The sequence below is a fragment of the Diabrotica virgifera genome, chromosome 3 (genome assembly GCF_917563875.1).
Source record: "Diabrotica virgifera virgifera chromosome 3, PGI_DIABVI_V3a".
NCBI lineage: Eukaryota > Metazoa > Arthropoda > Insecta > Coleoptera > Chrysomelidae > Diabrotica > Diabrotica virgifera.
Genome location: NC_065445.1, coordinates 62,398,968 through 62,418,971, shown reverse-complemented (window position 1 = coordinate 62,418,971; position 20,004 = coordinate 62,398,968). Strand labels below are relative to the sequence as shown.

At 33.6% G+C, this 20,004-nt stretch overlaps 1 protein-coding gene across 2 annotated transcripts in view; it reads right to left on the bottom strand.

Annotated features, from left to right (window-relative positions):
* Positions 1-20,004, bottom strand: part of LOC114336227 (uncharacterized) — a 721,746-nt gene that overhangs the window by 595,722 nt on the left and 106,020 nt on the right. The window contains exon 1 of one of the 2 annotated variants that reach the window (XM_050645114.1): positions 10,292-10,360. The exons of the other annotated variant lie outside the window; for it this stretch is intronic. The gene's annotated coding sequence lies outside the window, so the exon portion shown is untranslated. Of the gene's footprint in view, positions 1-10,291; positions 10,361-20,004 lie in introns of those variants that run through there. 2 annotated transcript variants of the gene reach the window in all.

Below are 20,004 nucleotides of genomic sequence, written 5' to 3'. Positions count from 1 at the left end.
GGGAACACTGGAACAGGGGAAGTTTTAATTGTGGAACAGTTTAAAAATTTGGAACGGTCAGACCACGAAGACGGCACATGTATTTTGTCCGACAGAACAGACTTAAACTCTCCGAACAGAGATTAAACTCTCATGCAAAAATCAGACTGCTATTTATCACCAAATGGGAGTTTTAATGAGTGGAACATGTAGAATATGTCAAATGACAGGAACTATGACAGGTGATAAATAGCAGTCTGATTTTTGCATGAAAGTTTAACCTCTTTTCGGAGAGTTTAAGTCTATTCTGTCGGACACAATGAATGTGCCGTTTTCGTGGTCTGACCGTTCCAAATTTTTAAACTGTTCCACAATTAAAACTTCCCCTGTTCCAGTGTTCCCATATATCAAAGTTTGTCCGACTAGACACCCTTAAGCTATTAACAAATTTTCAGCTTGCTATTAATCAACTTTTTTTTCATACGCGGGATCCAGACCTATTATGTATCTGTTATTAAATTGCTTTAAAATAAATATTGTTTGACTTCGTGTGTTCGTTTCTTTAAATTCGCACGAAATAATAAGAAATATCAGGTGATTCCATATAAGGAATTTATAGGGATAAAAGGCAAATCTTGCCCAAGTATACTTTCCCTAACTTAGCATCATCAGGGGCATTTCGTCAAAACAGGAAGATATCCCAGCAAAATGTATACCCAGCATTTGTATGATAAGAACGTAATTCAAAGAATTTTGCAACTAATAAATAACATTAAACACACACTGGACGAAGGACAAACAGATCAAAAATTAATTAAAATTTGCCGAATACTACATCTTGGCAAATTTGTCCTTCGTCCAGTGTGTGTTTAATGTTATATATTAGTTGCAAAATTCTTTGAATTACGTTCGTGCCATACAAATGTTATCTACATTTTGCTGAAATATTTTCCTGTTTTGACGAAATGCCCTTGATGATGCTAAGTTAGCGAAAGTATACTTGGGCAAGATTTGATTAAACTATATGCTCGAAATCTGCCTTTTATCCCTATAAATTCCATATATTCGAGCATTCAACCTGATTCCATAGAAGTTTGGGTGTGTGTATATCATCAATAACCAGAAAAGAATTAATTTCGACTGCCAAAAACACGTCTTGAATCTACGATATACCGTTGCTTTTTGATAGAAGAAATCCGATTTTTTATTTTGTGTGTGGTCACGTATAACATTGACATTTTACCATTACAATGATTTTACTATTATCGATCAGACCGCACTATTAAAATTTGATTGCACTACAGGTATACATAACTGGTGGCATTTAAGACTTGAGCGTTTTTCTTCTTTTCGAATGAGTAACTATGTAGGTAATAAATTCTATTAGAATAATATTTATTATAACAAGGTGGGTATGTATTTTGTATATTTTGTGCTACTTACCTACCGATGTTTTTTAATGTTATGAAGGTTTACATATAAATAATATATTAATTTGAGAATGAGAACTATACCGGTAAACTGTGTTTATTCAGCATGAAAATATAAAATATTTTTCTATTTATTAATTAGTTGTTAGTTTTAACAAAAAAAAAATCTAAAAGAAAATTATTAGCATGACATTAATATCAGGATCAATATTTTGGCCTTTATCACAATGGTCTTTATTACAATTCTCCATAATTTTCTTCCTCTTAATTCTGTAAGAGACTCTTGCAATTCTGTAAGAGACTTCTCTATCGAGAGACTTGTAAGACTGGGTATGGGAGGAGATTCCTATAGGCAAAAGACCACTCGGACGCAGAGCCGGATTTAAGGCAGTGGGGGCCACTGGGCAGAATTGGTGTGGGGGCCCCTGGGCAGAATTGGTGTGGGACCCTAGCTCCTACCATTAAAAAATTGTTGTTATAACTATGGTATACAGCCAAGTATAGAGTTTTCCCTTTTAAAAATTAAAAAAACAATGTTGATCTGCATTTATAAATATATTTTTAAATAATAAAAAATACAAGAGGAGTAACTTGTTACCGTAAAATATTAAAAATAAATATTGTAAAATGTATGGTTAAAGTCTGGGTATTTTTTAGATTTTTGAATTGAAAATTCCCTAATTATGTCTGACATATCTATTTAGTTCCTTTAAGACATCGTGTTTAATGCTCATTATAGAGAGATGAAACGCTCTTGGTCCATCATAGACCGAAGGCGATTTTTAATTAACTTTAGTTTTGAGAATGATCACTCTCCACTGTAGTTAGAGACAGCAAGGCTGGACTTGCTCTCTAGAATTCATACATTTTTTTCACTTATTCATAAGCTACACTTATATTTTTGATACGAAGGTTTTTTTGATAAAGTACTTACTTTTTTAGTCTAAAAACAACTTTTGCAAAAAACCGTCTAAAAACGTGTTTTTTTTTTGTTGAAAAATGAACATATTTACTCGCAAATTTACTGCAAATAACTGAAATAATAACAGACTTCTTCAAAGAAAAGTTAAAAAAAAACAGAAATCCACTATATATGATGGAATTATACTGCATCAAACGGATACCAGAGAAACAACCCCCTTACGCAGCATACAACGAACCCGACGTCATAACATCCATAAAGATCAGACGTCTGCACTGGATGGGCCATGTTGAACGGATGTTGAAGACTGAAACACCAAAACATATAATGAGGCAGACAACAGTAGGGAGAAGGTCAAAGGGAAGACCCAAACTTAGATACATGGAACAAGTGGAACAAGATCTGAAAACACTTAAGATTACCAACTGAAAAAACAAAGCAAGGAACAAAACAGAATGGCGGAAAATCCTAGAACAAGCCAGGACCGAAAATGATTGTCGAGCTACTGATGATGATGAATAACTAAAATAATAACACTACATAAGTATTAACTTAGTGAAAAAATCCTATATAACAAAAGTTGCTTAGAATTCGTCAGTTTATCTATTTCCGGACTTATTTTGAACTTATTTTTTCACACCCGAGGAGGGGTGAAACTCACCTCCAGGGCAAAAGCACAAATCGGCAAAATTCACTTTTCTTCTTTGACATGTTATTATTTATGTGTACCTATGCCAAATTTCATGTCAATGCAAGCGGTTCTTTAAAATTTTCAGAAAAAACCGTGAGTCAATGGACTATTATAGGTACCAGTAACAATGAGAGCACACAGCACAATTTTATTTAATACGCACCTTTTGAATGATTTTAGAAATTAGCATTTAAACTTGTATCCCAATTATTTAACAGTTAACAATCCAATGTACAACTTAAATATTTTCCGGCCTGGCCTCACCATGTTTGTACGAGTAGCATGACTTTATTTAAATTTTCATATTTTAAAAGTCCCCAACCCTCCAAATATTAGATAGGGAATTTCTAGGCTATCACAAAAATAAAGTAAAAACTTACCTTTTTCAACAGGGGTAACAGTACGAAATAATACAAACAGGTGAGTGGTGAGTAATATTGCTGTTTTACTAGATTATCGTAAATAGTATTACAGCTGACTATTATTATTCTTTCTGCAAGTAGCACAAAGTCACAAAACAAATGAGTGGTTTAGTGCCAGATTGTCAGATTTGCTTATGCCACAATTTTTGTCAACGGGATAATTTAAGGCCAAACTCGTAACCAAATTATGACTCAACAAAAAAGACTGAATTCCACTTGATTATGTTCTGAGTATTTTGCAATTTATGCAAAAAGGGTATTTAAAAAATATGCATGATGTAGAATATGATTTAGAAGACAAATAAATTATTGTAGGCGTAGGAGGCAAGTTTGGCTCAAATTTAAGTTCAAACTTTGTAAATGTGGAGTAAGCAATGTTTTGATCAATGTTATTATACTCAGTGGCGTAGTGCCAACTCAAGATAACGATAAATAAGAAATTATTTTTGATATACATAATTATGTTTGCATAAAACAAAAATTATTTTATGTGAATATTTGGGATTTTGTGGGGGCCCCCGGAATGTGGGGTCCCCGAGCAGCTGCCCAGCCTGCCCTCCCTTAAATCCGGCCCTGCTTGGACGTCCCAGAATGCGATGGAGAGGTAACATCCAAGCAGATCTCCGGAAAATGAACATTCCATTTGACGCTAGGTTAATGGAAGACCCAACAAATTGGAAAAAAGTTGTAAAGTCAGCCAAGACCCATCCAGGTTTGTAGCGGTACGTGATGATAACTGTCTTCTACCAATGCATATTTGTTTTTCATCTCCCATTTCTTTCAGGAAGTTGAAAAACGAATCTTATTGTACACTTTTTCACAATTTCGGTAACATGCACACTTTGTTCAGATAGTTGGTATTACGACGGTCTTATATTATAATTGTACTTATTTTAATTAAAATTTTTCAGGCATACACCCAACTCCCCTGTTTTTAGATCTCATCCATCGTACTCTAACTCTCTATCGAGTGTACTGGTAATGATAGTTTAAGCGTTGATTGATAAATTAATATACTCTGTATATTTATCGATCAATGGTTTATGGTAGGGGAGCAAAGTATGCTAAATGTGCAGTCACTCGAGCGCTTTGGGGACCTATTGGGTTGTGAAGAGTAGGTCCTAAAACCAAAAAAAGTTAAGTAAAGTTTTCCATTTTAGTGGGCGCTTGCCATTTTTTAATTTAATTTTCCATTTCCAACAATCGTTTTTTCCGAATATAACGCCATCTATCCATAATTTGAAAAAATGTTTCGAATATAAGTTACTTATTTTTACGTAAGGAATCCAAATCTGCAATAAAAATGGGGACTCCTATTTAGGATTTTAAAGTAACCCCCACCCTACCTCCGTTGGATATCGTGTGTGGTGCCATTGTATAGATTTTTCAAAAATATTGAATAAGTGTATTTTACAGTTTTTCGATCTGATGTTCATTTCGCGAAATATCGCGGGATTCGTATTTAAAATATTAAATTTACCCCCACCCCTCTCCGTGGGAGGTCGTGTTTAGTATCATTCGATAGATTTTTAAAAAATATTGAACACAATTTTTTTAGTTTTTCGATCTGTCATTTATTTCGCAAAATATTCGCTTTTTGCTTGTGAAATTTTGGGACTCATCCATTTCCTTACGCCCGGCTCAAATCGTCAGATTTTTGAAATATACACTCTTTTGCATGTATTTAACTTACCTTATCTTAATCTGACAATTTCGAGTTTTTTTAAGGATAGATTTTCTTTTTCGGGCCCCCCTTAACGAACTCCCCTGTGTTAACAGCCAATATATGGTAGAGGTACATCTGCAGGGTACCAGGTTTCTCCTCATATGATAATCTGACGCGCTCGAGTAACTGCAAAAATCCCCGCTTGGGCTCCCCTACCATTAAGCTTTTGAAGGTGATCAAATTTGTGTTTTTTAATTTTTCATGCGAGTTTTATACTGCGTGTCCCAAAAGTAGCGGAACGGTCGAATATTTCGCGAAATGAATATCGGATCGAAAAAATGAAAAATACATTTTCAATCATTTTCAAAAATCTATCGAATGACACCAAACATCATCCCCCTCTCCACCCCTGGAGGTGGGGTGGGGGATAACTTTAAAATAGTAAATCGAAACTTCCAGTTCTTATTGCAGACTTGGATTCCCTACGTAAAAGCGAGCAACTTTTATATGAGACATTTTTTCGAATTGTTGAGAGACGAAGCTATAATCAGAAAAAACGATTTATCGTGATGCTATAGGTAAATTATAGAAACAGTCTAATATCTTGAGAAATACACTTCCAAATAAAAAACCAAAAAACACGTGTTTAATATTTTTCAAAAACCTATATCGAATAACATCAAACATGACTTTCCACCCCACCTCCTGGAAGTTGGGTGGAGGGTAACTTTAAAATCTTAAATAAGAACCCCCATTTTTTAGTGCAGATTTGGATTTCTCATGAAAAAATAAGTAACATTTATTCGAAGCATTTTTTAGAATTGTTGATAGATGGCGCTAATAAATCGTATTTTTTTTATTACAGCGTCATCTATTCACAATTTTAAAAAATGTTTCGAATAGATGTTTCTTATTTTTTTATGAGCAATCCAAATCTGCAATAATAACTGGAGGTTTCTGTTTAAGATCTACAGTTACCCCCAACCCACCTCCAGGGGGTGGAGTGGGGGGTCGAGTTTGGTGTCATTCGATAGATTTTTGAAAATAATTGAACAAGTATTTTTCAGTTTCTCGATCCGATGTTCATTTCGTGAAATATTCGACCGTTCCGCTACTTTTGGGACACCCTATAAAAAGGGCGTCATTATTATCAAAAGTATACAGTACTCAAAACTTTCACAGTCATACATAAAAGAACGACATTTTATTATATTCCAGTATTCTAATAAAAATTATGAAATATGCCGCAATAATATGACATAATTAAAAGGTTAGTAAAAATATATAATTTTGTTTTATAAATTAAAAGTTTACATTTGTATAACGCGCTGCACTTGTTGGATAAATTGGCTCTTCCATCTATTTCACGTGTCGTGACGATTTATCATTTAACTTTAAAGGAAAATTATTGTCACTATAAAAGCTTCACTTCAAAAATTATATGGCATTGGTATAGCACTAAATTACCAGAGAACGGCAGTTCTCGCCAGTGGCGCACATCTACACCCCTTACACGCGACACTATACAGGGTGTAACAAAAATACAGGTCATAAATTTAATCACATATTTTGGGACCAAAAATAATTCGAATGAACCTAACTTACCTTAGTACAAATATGCACATAAAAAAAGTTACAGCCCTTTGAAGTTACAAAATGAAAATCGATTTTTTCCAATATATCGAAAACTATTAGAGATTTTTTATTGAAAATGGACATGTGGTATTTTTATGGCAGTAGTATCTTAAGAAAAAAACTTATAGGTAAATTTGGACACCCCATAAAAATTTTATGGGGGTTTTGTTCCTTTAAACCCCCCCAAACTTTTGTGTACGTTCCAATTTAATTAATATTGTAGTAATATTAGGTAAACACAATGTTTTAAAAAAATGTTTGCCTCTCAGTACTTTTTCGAAAAATCAGTTTATATCGATATATTTTGAATATTTGTCAAATCCACCACATATTTGTATATGGTTAAGTACGATTATGGAAACTTGCTAATAATATGAACATTTATTTTTGATTTACATTTTTAGGTATATTTTGAACCATATTAAAAAAGGATCCACATCTCGATAAAATATGCCTTATCAAAAAAATACAAAGAAGCAAAAAAGTTTTAAAAACACTGTGTCTAACTAATGGTATCGCAGCAATAGTTTAATTGGAACGTACACAAATATTTGGGGGGTTTAAAGGAACAAAACCCCCATAAAATTCTTATGTAAACATATTAAAAAAGAAGCTACAACTCGACAAAAACCGCCTTATCTAAAAAATACTAGGAGGCAAAAAAGTTTTAAAAATATTTAATTCAACTAACGGTACCACCAAAATAATTTAATTGGAACGTACACAAAAGTTTGGGGGGGTTTAAAGGAACAAAACCCCCATAAAATTTTTATGGGGTGTCCAAATTTCTCTATAATTTTTTCTGAAGATACTACTGCCATAAAAATACCACATGTCCATTTTCAATAAAAAATCTCTAATAGTTTTCGATATATTGGAAAAAATCGATTTTCATTTTGTAACTTCAAAGGGCTGTAACTTTTTTATGTGCATATTTGTACTAAAGTAAGTTAGGTTCAATCGAATTATTTTTGGTTCCAGAATATGAGATTAAATTTATGACCTGTATTTTTGTTACACCCTGTATATACACGATATTTTCGATTTTCTAAATCTGACTGAATTGAAAATTGGGCCAACTCCCATCTTAAAATTCAGGAAAAGACTCACCCATTCATATATCAACCATCCATTTTAGTCCAAGGGTGTGGATTTTACGGCCCTTCCTATTTAGGGTCTATTTTTCGTTCTCTTCCCCAAAACTCCCAAAAACTTCGAAAATTTAACTCCGACAAACACACGGCTCAGTATAACCGAAAAACTGAAAAAATAAACTTTGAAAATTTTGGTTTTTCGACAATTACTCAAAATTTCAAACTACGAATTACGCCAGTAACTGAGCGTTTGTAGAAGGACTCTAGACGAATCTAACGGTGTATACCTTATATCCGGGAAAATTCGAATTTTTAAGTTATAGGCTTCATAAGTATGATCAAATCTATTTCTTATGGGAAAAACGGTTTTTCAAGCTCAATAATTCCTGTAATAGCTTCAGTTATCATACTTGACCTTAGATGCATAAGATACTACTTGTCAATACGTTTCAAACTCCTGTTTAGTGAACAAAATCGGTTACGCCATTTAGAAGTTATTAAGCTACAAAAGTATAATCCAATTAACGATTATTACCTAAATGGTTTATGTAGTTGTAGTGGTTACGACGCTAATTTGATCTGGCAACGGGCAATCCGAGTTCATTTACCGGCCATCCCAATATTTTTTTCAATCTATTTCGAATAGAAAAAAATCAAGTATACATTCGATGGACACTAGATCATTTGGGAGATAATTCGACAAAGGCGACCATTTATAAAGCTTAACGTGTAATCGAGAAACATTGCATTGAACTTCATACATTTAATTTATAAATAACTTTGAAAAACTCCTGATAAAAGAATAAAAAAACCGCTAAACGCCGTAAAAATGAGTCGCGCATACAATATTCCAGCTATAAAAGCTACAACAGCTAGTTTTATTTTGAAAGATATTTTCATAATATTTGCTAAATTTGAAGTAAACGCGCCACAATAGAGTTTCAAAATTCAAACTGTATCAAAGTTACTCTTTTGTGGCGCGTTTTACTTCAAATTGGGCAAATATTATGAAAAAATCTTTTGAAATAAAACTAGAATTTTGTTTTGCATCAAAATGAAAATACATTTTCGCGCTACGTTATATTCATATCAGATCTTTTGTAGCTGGAATATTGTATGCGCCACTCATTTTTGCGGCGTTTAGCGGTTTTTTATTCTTGTGACTTATGTAGTATACTTTATAATTTGCGATTGACCAGATTTTCTTCACACGGGATATGGCCGGATTAGAATGCGTTACAGGGAAACTAAGGAAAAATTACCAAAGAGCAAAACTTAAAATAATGTTAAAACAAAATATCTGTATAGCGGATAATATTTTAGGAGGCGAAGAATATGCCTAAATAAAATGGTGTGGCAACTTGGACACCTTCGACCAATACTAACCAAAGAAGGAACGGATAGAGAGGAAATCAAGAAGAGAATATTACCATAGGTGGAAGAATAGGTCTACTTACAAAAAGAAAGTCTCCAAAAGGACAAAAACCTTTCCAAAAAAGTAAATAAATAACCTATTTTATTTAAGATTACGACAGTTTTACCAAAAATCTTGTCTTTAATTCCACTGCAATTTACCTTGTTTCCCGATTTTAAATGATTCATATCCTCTTATTCTATGTTACTCGTGACCAATTATTACATGAATTAAATCAAGTCACATAATTTACTTAATATCGCACATCCCGTTCCAAACTGTAGCAACTCAAAATATTAAATTTTTACAGGTGAGCACAAACAAAATATTTGCTTTGATCATTTCCTAATATATTTTGTATCTTAGGAAGTAGGTATAGATACATTTACATTTTTGTATTAATATTTTTCCTGTTGCAACTGGGCTAGAGTAACATAGGAAAATATTATGTTAAAAGAAAATAACAAATAAAAAACGACATTTTGATTCGAAATAATACAGTTTTTCTCCAAAAAATTTGATTTACGACACTTTTCACACTTTTCACACTTTTCGACACAAGAAATGTTAAAACACATTGGTGTTATATGATCGCTTTTTGAGTTAAAACTTTTTTTAATACGTTTTTCACCGAAGACTACCGCATCTTTTTGTCACAAATTCGAATGATACTGTTTTTACCGTACTATGAGCTCTGTTTTTTAATTGCAACATATCGTTTTGCTTCATCTACTGAAACATTTTTAATATTTTCATAGTTTTCTGAGGAAAAAGATGATGCATATATGTAATGCATTTTGTTGGTGAGATAAAAACAAACACAAAACAAAAACAAAAATGAAATTTTTTGAGTTAATACACTTTTGAACGGGATTTTGGAATATATTCCGCATTCAGCTTATTTATATGTATAATATATACTACTTACATGTATATGATGTATACTACAAATAATAAATTTAAAATATTGATGTAAAGAACATTCTTTATGCATATCGAGGCAATGTTTTTTACCTCATATTTTTAGAAAACGCATACCTTTTCGTACTGCACAGACGATAAAACCCATATTTCTGCCGCAAGCACATAAAACCAAATAACTTATTGACTACTAATCTTTTATAACTTGTTTATTCAAAGTAAAAAATAAACATGATTCAGTGTAGTAAATCACTCACATGTCATTCCGTATATTGCAAATTTCAAATTTAACTTATTTTTTCTTTAATAATCAATATATTTTAGTTGTTTTGCAGAGAATTGTTGTCATCATGAAATATTGTCTTATAATCTGATTTATGTAATTTTCATCTTCTGATTGATATGCGATGACTTTAATCACTATTAATTATAATATAATATACGATTTATTTTATGACTGGCTCCGTCCACTCAGTCGGACAATATGTCTGACTTTCCATGTAAGCTAAGATTTTCATTTATTATTGGTCGATTGTACCTGGTCCCAACTTTGTAGAGTAGGTCCCGATCATGATAGAGAGCTAATAAATAATCATGTAAAAATGTAATATGGAAAAACTATACGGGGATATGTTGAATTAGTTGTGTATGTACATGACTTTCTCCAATGGGCGGAAACCAGAGTGGGGGACGATGGTAGTTATAAGGGGTCAAAGTCGCGGTTTTTATTATTTTTTTTTTGACACGCTCATGATCGAGATAATGTATCAAAATTTGGGAATAAGTAGGTCATGACGTAACTAAGTAAAATCTCCAGGGGCGCAACGCTGCGTGGCCGACAAAGGGGTGGGGGTAGGGGTGAATAAAAAAATTATAAGGGGTTTTTCCTCAACGGGCGGAAACCAGAGTGGAGGACGAGGGTAGTTATAAGGGATCAAAGTCGCGGTTTTTATTATTTTTTTTGTGACGCTCATGATTGAAATAGTGCAACAAAATTTGGGAATAAGTAGGCCATGACGTAACTAAGTAAAATCTCTAGGGGTGGAAACCAGAGTTGGGAACAAGGGTAGTTTTAAGGGCTGAAAGTCTTAATTTTTATTTTTTTTGTGACGTAGCACAACATTTGTCTCCCACGAAGCGTTCCGCCCATGGAGATTTTACTTAGTTATGTAATTATCTACTTATTCTCAAATTTTGGTGCACTATCTCAATCACGAACGTCACAAAAAAACCCTTATATTTTTATATTCACCCCTGCTCACCACCTCTTTGTACCCCAAGCAGCGTTCCGCCCCTGGAGATTTTACTTGGTTACGTCATGACCTACTTATTCCCAAATTTTGATACACTATTTCGATCATGAGCGTCACAAAAAAAATAATGAAAACCGCGACTTTGACCCCTTATCACTACCCTCGTCGTGGTAAATAAAGACTAACGTAATTTTCAGATCCCAACTAAATTTTTGATACGGCAACCACGCATTTGTGGCACCCGCGATTAAGGTCACCCGCCAGCTCTCGCTTGTCGGATTGTACTTTGTGCAAGAGAACTGAAATTAGACTTGAGAGCTAGGCTGGCAGGGTGTTATATTTTCTCGACTCTGCTTAACGGGATCGAAGCATGGACACTTAACGCGTCGACTACTAAAAAGTTGGAAGCATTTGAACTGTGGGTGTATAGAAGAATCCTGAAGATATCATGGACCGAGCATGTAACAAACAACGAAGTCATGAGAAGAGTCAACAAAAGACTGGAAGTATTGGAAACCATCAAGACACGAAAGCTGAAATACCTGGGGCATGTTATGCGCAATGAGAGATACAACATACTTCAATAATTAATCCAGGGCAAGAGAAGTGTAGGAAGAAGAAGAATCTCATGGTTGCGTAACTGCGACGTAAAGAAAAAGAAGAGAAACGGGACGGAACAACAAAAAATTGACAATACAAAGAAGAAATCTGAGTGATTCACCGCAATAAGCGAATCAGAGAGATATAAGTAAGAGCGGCAGAGCGGCAAACATTTTATCCGGAATGAAAAACCACCATGATGATGATGCGAATTTAAATGTTATACTAAAAAAATTACTCAATAAAGGAATAAATAAGTAAGTTATTGCGTTTTATAATAAACAAATGCAATATAATCCTTCAAGTAAATAACCGGTGACCAATACTCCGATTTTAGCACAAGTAATTAGATTAAAACGAATTTCTCTGACCCGTTTAACCTCCGATTTAGATTAATGAGTGTTATAAATCTATGACACATCTATGATAGCCTTAATTATAGCAAGGTATTTTTTCTGATAAAAGACGAGCATGTCATAGTTTCTTAACTGTGTTAGATAAGCAAGTGTCCATAAACAATAATCATATCATAACAAAATATTTGTCTCATGTATTTATAAATAATATCATGGTGAATCTACAATTTTATCTCACAGAAGAATAATATAAACGTTCATAAATTGTTTCTTTGAGACATCACACTTGTTATGAAATATTTCTTTGGGAATAAACCCTAACTATGTTATGTATAAAAGATCTCTTTATTAGATGTTTCGGTTTCCAGACTGGAAGAAGAAAACAATAGTTTTAAAATTAAACGAACTAGGTATGCAGTATAATGCAAAAGTATGGAATATGTACATTCATTATTTCAGAAACAGACGACTTCTTCAGACGACTATTTCAGAAACGGACATCTGTATACAGGACAGTTGGAGTAATAGTTTGGTGGGCTATTGCCTATGGTAGCCGATCACTACTTGTGTTTATCCAAGGCAAGGCAGTATGACAGCAGCGCGTTATGTTGATAACATCATACAACATACGAACGACTTTACTGCCTTATCTAGACGGTAGTGATGTTGATTATAGTTACTTTCGAGTATTCGTTACAAATTGTTACTTTTGTATAAAGTAATCAATTACAGTATTCGTTACTTTGATTACTATGATTACTTTTGTTACTTTTGTATGTGAGTACCGGTAATCATATCTAGAATCGTATGCAGTAGGTAGCTATTTTGTATAGGTATTCCGATATAATAACGACCTTCACGAAGTACGAAGTAATCAGAGTAATCAAAGTAGATACAATAGTCGTTACTCGCTCTGTTACGATTGGTACGAAGTAGTCAGAGTAATCAAAGTAAATATAATAATCGTTACTCGCTCTGATACGATTGGTACGAAGTAACGAAGTAATAAGAGTAATCAAAGTAACGATCTGTCCCTCTGTATAGTAATCGTTACTTTCGGTATTCGTAAGTAACGAGTACTTTTTAACGAATAGTTACTTTTTCAACATCACTACTAGACGGCCGTCGGCACGTCCTTGTTCAGCAACACAACGGCGTCCCCATATTGTTCGTCGAACTATGGACTTTCTCCAAGAATCTGGCGTTAATGATTTGCCGCGGCCACCCCATTTAACGGACTTAAATCCTATCGAACATGTGTAGGATATGAAGGGAAGAAAACTGTCCACTTTGCACCATCCATCACAGACCATGGCACAGTTAATACATGAAGTTCAAGTGGCTTGGAACGAGATGCCACAGGCAGACACATCGATCATCTCATTTTGCCAATGATTAGACGTGTACAGAAGTGGATTCAGCTACGAGATAGCCAAACACACTACAGTAGAACCCCGCAAATCCGAACCCCGCAAATCCGAACTTTCGGCAAATCCGAACCAACGGAAAGTGAAAAAAAATTTTAAAAATTCAAAATAAAAATTTTAAAACATGTTTATTACGTGAGAAAATAATTACGTAAGATGCTAGCTACAGTATTAAACACTGGAACACTAATGGGTGAATAAAAGCGTCGAGTTAGACTAAACACAATCAATAAAGGAATGTTTATAATACACATTTTCCATGGTATACTATGAACGAAAACATTGAAAAAGATAAGAAACATGAGAAACATAGTGTAATCAATATCCAGATTACAAATTAAATGAATCATTTACATGGCCGAATTCCCATGTCCCGTGACGAAACAAAACTACTGGCGTTAGCGATTTAATATTTCAGTGATCTAAATATTTTTCAGCTTTAGAATATTGGAGGCATAAACGTGCGGATAGAGTTTCATAAAGGGATCGGTGGCAGTCCAAATCTTTTAAAAATCATCTTCGTTAGCTTCTTAGGCTAACTTTCGGATAATCCGAACTTTTCGGAATCCGAACAGGCTGCCCCCCCAATTAGTTCGGATTTGCGGGGTTCTACTGTATTATTTTTTTTTTATTAATATGTTAATTAAAATTCTTGCCAAACGTTATCGTTTAATTCTTGATGTAAATCTACCATGTTACCAAAAAATTAAGTTCAAGAAATTATTTCTTTTGGGTGTAACACTTCTGATGTCACTGATGTCACATATGAAATTGTTAATGTATTCATTTAAGGTAAATAACTACTAGTTTTATCTTAATACGACTAAAGTTACAATGCTTATAAAAAACAATTGGTTTTTTGGCTGCTCAGACTAAACACTTTTAAAGTATACCAGTTACGGTCATATTGATTGAAGTTTTTACGAGCCTTAAAGATTTTATGGTTTAAGTTTATTGTGCGTGGTGTAAATTAAAGGATTTATCTGGATAAGTATCTGAATAGAAAAGATCTAAGAGCACAAAAAAACAAACATTTACGACCGTAAAATCCTACAACGTAATGTAGGATACTATTGAGTGTGACTTTTCAGCAAACATTTACTACTGAAAAGCAAATCGATGAACAATAAAAAATCAAGAACAGAAAAATTAAAACATAAAGTAGTTAAAGGATAGATAAAAACATAAAAGTGTATTTTTCAATAAACATTCATTTAAAAATTTACTTCAAACTATACATACTCTGCAACAAAATAAAGAATTGTTTGGCAAATGCTTAAATTTTAAGAAATAGTTCTGTTGGTGCTCGTTTTACGTTGATATTATCCTTTGCACCTAGCTCTTACAAAAATGAATCTATACTATGCACTAAATAAAAGTTTTATTTGGAAGAAGGAAGTAAGCCTGAAAACAAACATGAAAGTATTTAAAACTGTATACGAGCCGGTGCTACTCTACGGTAGTGAAACGTGGACAGTGAACGACCACATCACGACAGACGTGATCGTATAAGAACCGAAGTAATACGTGAAAGGTGCGGTATCGGAATGACAGTAAGACTTGAAACGAAACAGTTATCGTGGTTCGGACAAATGGCGAGAATGAGTGAAGGTAGAAACGTAAAGAGGTATGAAAAACGATGAAGGCAGGCCAGCAAGAACATGGAACGCGGAGAAAAAGAAATATTGGGTGGAGAGAGGCAGAGAGACTAGCTACTGACCGAAAGGCATGGAAACGTCTGATTTCTCCACTTACCTCGACACAGTAAAGGTATAAGAGGACGGCTTAAGTAAGTAAAATTATTCTCCTTTGGAGGTTGCCGATTAATATGAAACTTTTAAGATTATACAGACATTAGTTAGACGACAGTCCAAACTATTCTCGTAGATGACGGAATCAGATACACACACTTTAGAAGACAGTCCAAATTCTATGGTTTAAATAACATAAAAAAATGTACCAATGGTACCATATGTTTATACCATATGTTTTTGCAAATTACACAAAGGCTTTCGATTTACTTTTCAGTAAAATGGGACCCCTCTAGACTCTAGACTCTAGACCCTAGAGTATAATCACACAAAGAAAGCATGTTAGTCAAATCTATCAGTGGCGGCTGGTCAGGGTCATCAGTGCCGACCCACACATTTATGGACACATTATAGATTTTTTTAAATATTTAATTTAATCAGGGTTGATGATATTCGTTTCTGTGAAATAAAAAAAATATCTGTGAGATAATACAGACTAAATTTTATTCATTGTTTTTAAAAGAATTCGACGTTAAGTGATCCATGTGCGCTGTGCGTAAGAGACTTTTCAAAAATGATCCTATAGTCATGCACCCGATTGCGATTGTGTGTTTTCGGCAAGCCGTCCCCAGATTGAAGATTTGCTAATAAGCAGGTATGGAATATTAGCCGATAGGCAACCAATTATACATTTCCCGTATCTATTTGAATGGCAAGTACGGCAGAAACCAATCTGCCGAGCTGAGATCTGCAAACGGTAGCAAGGCACGTACCTAGCCACGTACCTTGCTATCGCGTCCGGGATAAAATTATGAAATAGGTAAATTTACTTTTGATTTAAACCAGACCACTTAACTAACTCTGGTTTTTTGTTATTTGTAGCATTTAATTTTACTTTAACCGGGACCTGAAGATGCTGTGAATATTGTAGACAGCGAAACCGGTCGTCAGTTGTAAAATAAATCGTTTGTGAGAACGTCTCTTTTTTCTTTACTACAAAGGTAAGTAAGTGGTTTTACGTCGTTTAATGATTGATATTGTAATTTTTTTAAGTTGTTAGTAATTACCATTTAGGTGACAGGATGAATCGGAGCATTCGTTACATCAAGTTAATTATAGAGAACAAATAAAATTGTTTAACAAATTTTCTAATTTACTTTCTGACTCGAAGACATTTAGCGGCGTACCTAAAACAGCACAGAATGAAAGAATCAATTAGTAGTTACATTTTGATGCTTTTCGGTAGAAGTAGACGAAACTACTGATAGAGGTAACATGTCATTCACAATTATCAATTGTTCTTCGATACGCGTTACGTCTAATATTATGAGAAGTTTTTAGGTTTTTAGACGTAAGTAGAAGCCATAAGACAGAATATATGTATTTTTGGTGTTTTTAAGGACATATTAAAATTTTTTGATATCAAAAATAAATTGGTAAGGCAAATTTATGACGGCGCTGCCTTGATGTCCGGAGAATTGTATTGTCTCCAGGCAAAAGTTAAAACTATTGCACCAGGCAAAACTATTATTTACTCACTGTTATAAGTCATTGACCTCTTTGACGATTCAAAATTTAAAAGTTACGCAGTAAAGTTAAGAATTTTCAAAATATCTATTAGACAAGTTCATTAAAAAAAACAAAAACCAAAAATCTCCTATAAAATTGAAGCCTTTTAATTAGATGGCATACCTATCTGAGGAGACAAAAACTTGCCGACCCTGTCCCTAAAGCCACGAGCCGCCACTGAATCTAAAGCAAGTTATTTAAATAAGGCTAGGGCACGCTAGGGGCTAGGCAGTTGGTAATGTCTATAGTAAGTATATAAATTGGTAATTTAGAATATTAAAATGTGACAAATGAAAAAATGAAGAAATTTGGTGTTTCAATGTTGAAAATATTATTTGTTTATCTTGTGGTGGATATTAAAATATGTATGCTCAGCTGCATTTCAGCTCTTTATAAATATCCACGTTACATATTTTGAGTATGCGGGGGTATGCGGTATGCATAATAAAGATCATCAAACATGATATACCAAAAAAGCAGGCAAATATTTTTAACGAATTTTCAATATTCAGCCCAATCAAGTCTAAACAGACACAAACTCTTCTCTACAACAGACAAAACAATATTTTTTGCAACATTTTTCTAGTTTTTCTAGGTTGTGAACTGTATTTCCAGCTAAGGACACTTAAATCATTTTATGGGGCTTTAAGAGAAGAATGGCAAGATTTAGATCAATGGTTTAATAGAGGTCTTGCCATTTCGGAAGGCACTAATTTGCATTTTATGGTGCATCTAAAAATGATCTAAGAACCGTCTTTAAAGCTGGTGATTGGTTACTGACATTGAATTTTGCTACTGAATATTGAAACTATCTAATGCTAAGGCGTGACTTAGGAAAAACTTCAAATTTTGACTTCTATACAAGCCCAATAATATGCAAATTAGTGTCATCCCAAATGACGTAACTTCTACAATATCTGATTCTGAACACGCCTAGAAGAGCAATCAATAAAATCTGAGATATTTTGCTTTTTTTATAAAGTATAAAAATTTTGGCATGACAATTTTTTTTTCAATTTCTATCTTTATGATACAGTGTTGAATTATATATTTCCTTTTGGGTAATCCTTCATTTATAAAAAAATATTTAAAAAATATATCATTTTAAAAAGCAACATAATTACTGCATTGTAAATGCCTAATATCCAGGTTTTTGTTTGTGAACTTGCTATCATCAATAAAATATTTATATAGAACGATATATCTGATATGTGTAGTTCAAATATGTAAATAAACAAAATATAAAAATATAGTTATACATACATAAAAGTGTTATCTTCTTATTCAATGAAATTTCCCCAATGCTAAAATATAGTTTTGATGTTGTTGCCATATATTGAAGTTGAAGATCCTTGAATTTGATGAGAATTATTTCTAATATAAAAAATACCATTGCTACAATATAGCACAACCAGCAGTATTTTATAGTGTGTAGAATACAACATGATTGAAATCGCCTTCACCAGAACATCCACAATAACATTCAAAAATATTTTTATATAAACATCCTATCCATCTCATCTACTTTCTTGAAAGAAAAAAAATGTTAGCATCCGTCCTGGTAAAAATTAGTACAATAATAAAAAAACTGAACAGTTACACGATTCTAGTAGAACCAGTTGCGGATCCAGAAATGTTTTGGGGGGCTCATGGATCTTGAGGGTGATTTAATTACTTTTCTCTGATGTAAAGTCACTCCAACCAAGTCTTACCAACCCTAGGATAAGTAGGTTTTCAATTATTTTTTGGATGGGCCTAAATTTTTTTGTGTTTGACAGCTCTCGGTTTTTCTTTTTTTTTTAGGATTATTGAATTGATATTTATTTTCGCCTGGATCCGCCACTGAGTAGAACAACAATACCAATAATAAAAAGTTTTATGAGAGAAACTTGATATGAAGAAAAAAAAGGATATGAAGTAAATACAACGTTACAACAGCATTTAAAACAACAAACTTCTTGATAGCGACAATAAAAAAAACTTTGTAAATGTTATGATAAACCAAGATAAATATTACATTAAAACCAGAGTTTGATAAAACTAAGATATGAAAACATGCTTCGAACGATGAATATAGAAACCAATGGAAGGATGCATCTGCAGTTTTGAAAGAAACAAATCAGAAAAAAAAACTAAGCAAGCAGCTATCTCATTAAGCAGAAGGTGGCAAAAGTAAGCTTAATTTAGTAGATATCTAAGCAGCTGTCTTACTAAATGAAGCAAATCCCATAGCAAATTCCGTAGCAAACTGCTACATTCTCTAAAATGTAGGAAGGGCTAGTTACCGATAATGAAAAAATGGGTTAGGTTAAGTAACTATAAGAAAATACTAACATTAATGAGGTTAACAAAATTACAAATTCGTGTGACCATCTTTTTCAGTCCGAAAATCGTCGTCAGAAAATTATTTTTTTTTCTTTTTTCTTCTTCCATCTTTTTCAGGTCTAGTATTACCGTTATCAGTTGCGCAAAGGCCCCTAACATGACTTAACGACCACTTAGCGTGCGTTCACAACGGAGACCATCGCATCGTATCCTAGCCTAGAGCATAGTATCGTACTCTTCATTTTCGTGAACGCTCGCATTTATAATAATGCATTTTTATTTTACCTGGCGATCGATAATATGGTACGAGCAGTACAAGCAATACTAGGGAGCGAGGGTCGGCGCCTCGTTGTGAGCGCTCACTTACGCAGCAGAGACCGACGACGACTTTACGTGCCCTACAAAGCACGGTGGCGGCTCGTATAATTTTTAGTAATTGAAAAAATCTGGTCTAACAACTTGAAAGTCAAAATTTAGGGGTATAAGAATACCGATAAGAGACTATTATCTCCACACATTGTTTTTCGCAGAAGACCAGGTGGTTATGAC